This window comes from Scylla paramamosain, chromosome 40 (assembly GCF_035594125.1).
Source record: "Scylla paramamosain isolate STU-SP2022 chromosome 40, ASM3559412v1, whole genome shotgun sequence".
NCBI lineage: Eukaryota > Metazoa > Arthropoda > Malacostraca > Decapoda > Portunidae > Scylla > Scylla paramamosain.
Window position 1 is genome coordinate 12,651,604 of NC_087190.1, and position 2,500 is coordinate 12,654,103.

At 41.2% G+C, this 2,500-nt stretch overlaps 1 protein-coding gene across 1 annotated transcript in view; it reads left to right on the top strand.

Annotated features, from left to right (window-relative positions):
- Positions 1-2,500, top strand: part of LOC135092644 (WAS/WASL-interacting protein family member 3-like) — a 49,436-nt gene that overhangs the window by 33,557 nt on the left and 13,379 nt on the right. The gene's annotated exons all lie outside the window — the stretch shown is intronic.

Genomic DNA, 2,500 nt, shown 5'->3' on the forward strand with positions numbered 1-2,500 from the left:
GATTGAATTCTACGTGTTTTGTGAGGGGCTGGATGGACGAGAAGAAGTAGAAAAGGAAGAAAATGAACGTAAAAGGTGATGGAGATATTTGAGATGTGAAGAAAAAAGGGTATTGTTTCCTTGAGTGTGGTATGATATGTAAGTCTCTCTCTCTCTCTCTCTCTCTCTCTCTCTCTCTCTCTCTCTCTCTCTCTCTCTCTCTCTCTCTCTCTCTCTCTCTCTCTCTCTCTCACAGGAAAGGAACTGGAGAAGAAAAAAATAGAAAAAATAACAATAAGGAAGAGAGAGAGAGAGAGAGAGAGAGAGAGAGAGAGAGAGAGAGAGAGAGAGAGAGAGAGAGAGAGAGAGAGAGAGAGAAGGGGGAATGAGGTTGGGGCAGAAATGGGGGGAGGGGGAGATCATATCCAAGGTGAACCACATAACCTGCCCCCCACTTCTCCCCCTATCCTCCTCCCCATCTCCCCCTTCCTTCCCCCCTTCCCCCTCCCCCTCCCCTCCCAACATGTGGTCAGGGAAGTCCGCAGTCCACACCTGCTCCCTCCAACCCCCCAACCCCTATCTCAATCCACATAACAAAAAATGCCCTCCACTCAGGGTCTCTCTCTCTCTCTCTCTCTCTCTCTCTCTCTCTCTCTCTCTCTCTCTCTCTCTCTCTCTCTCTCTCTCTGTCCGTATCCTCTTTCCTCGCCTTTCCGTTATGAGAGAGAGAGAGAGAGAGAGAGAGAGAGAGAGAGAGAGAGAGAGAGAGAGAGAGAGAGAGAGAGAGAGAGAGAGAGAGAGAAAGCGAAGACTCTTACTTTCTGAAATGGAGCGTAAACTTTTGTAAGAGAGAGAGAGAGAGAGAGAGAGAGAGAGAGAGAGAGAGAGAGAGAGAGAGAGAGAGAGAGAGAGAGAGAGAGAGAGAGAGAGAGAGAGAGAGAGAATATGTTTACACCACTTGATTCAGTTTCCCACACAAATCCGTTTTCTCTTGTGTAAAGAAAATGGGAGAAAGTGCCTATAGAAGCGATACTAGCAGCAGCAGCAGCAGTAGTAGTAGTAGTAGTAGTAGTAGTAGTAGTAGTAGTAGTAGTAGTAGTAGTAGTAGTAATAGTAGTAATAGTAGTTTTTTCCCTTTGTTACTTTCGAGTCATTTGAAAGAGGCGGAAATTAAAAGAGAATGAGACAGCGTTTAAAACAATGAGAGAGAGAGAGAGAGAGAGAGAGAGAGAGAGAGAGAGAGAGAGAGAGAGAGAGAGAGAGAGAGAGAGAGAGAGAGAGAGAGAGAGAGAGAGAGATTCAGAATCGTATATTTTCTTTACTCTCAATATTTTGTAATATTTGTAAAATTTACCAGTTGCCCCTTAAAATATTCGTTTTCTCTTTCTATTGCCTCCGTTTTCTTTGGCGTCGAGACAGAGAGAGAGAGAGAGAGAGAGAGAGAGAGAGAGAGAGAGAGAGAGAGAGAGAGAGAGAGAGAGAGAGAGAGATTGTTCAGTCTCAAACACATTTCGTTTTATTTTTATTTTCTTTATATCTCTCTCTCTCTCTCTCTCTCTCTCTCTCTCTCTCTCTCTCTCTCTCTCTCTCTCTCTCTCTCTCTCTCTCTCTCTCTCTCTCTCTCTGTCTGTCCCCCGTAACCTTATCGTATTTCTATCTTCTTCGTGTCTTCTTTTCCTCCTCCTCCTCCTCCTCCTCCTCCTCCTCCTCCTCCTCCTCCTGCATTTTTGTATCATATTACCATTTTTTATCATTATTTATCACTACTACTACTACTACTACTACTACTACTACTACTACTACTACTACTTTTTTTTTTTTTTTACTACTACATAATAATACCTCCACCCCATGTTTATTGATGTGTCAATTAGGGGCTCCATTACTTGGAGGTCATTAGCCCCAGCTCCCGCTAATGACTGTGGCATCCAACCATATCTAATACTCTATAATATAAACATTAGTTGTTAACTACTACTACTACTACTACTACTACTACTACTACTTGAAACGGGGTTGATAATTTCCCTAGAGTTAACAAAATATGGTAGTGTAGCGCCGTAGAGTTTAATAATAATAATAATAATAATAATAATAATAATAATAATAATAATAATAATAATAATAATAATAATCCTGATCTGTTTTTTTTATTTAGATTGTTGTTAAAATCTTACAGAGAGAGAGAGAGAGAGAGAGAGAGAGAGAGAGAGAGAGAGAGAGAGAGAGAGAGAGAGAGAGAGAGAGAGAGAGAGAGAGAGAGAGAGAGAGAGAGAGAGAGAGTCATACCTAATGTGCAGTGACCTGAATAAGTGACTGCTTCCCGTTTTCTTTACTGTCTCGTTTTCTTTTCGCTATTTTGATGGTGGACTTCTGTATTTTGTAACGTTGTTGTTGTTGTTGTTGTTGTTGTTGTTGTTGTTGTTGTTGTTGTTGTTGTTGTTTTCTTTTGTCTTTTTATTATTTTAATGCTATTTTTCTTGCTTCTTCTTCTTCTTCTTCTTCTTCTTCTTCTTCTTCT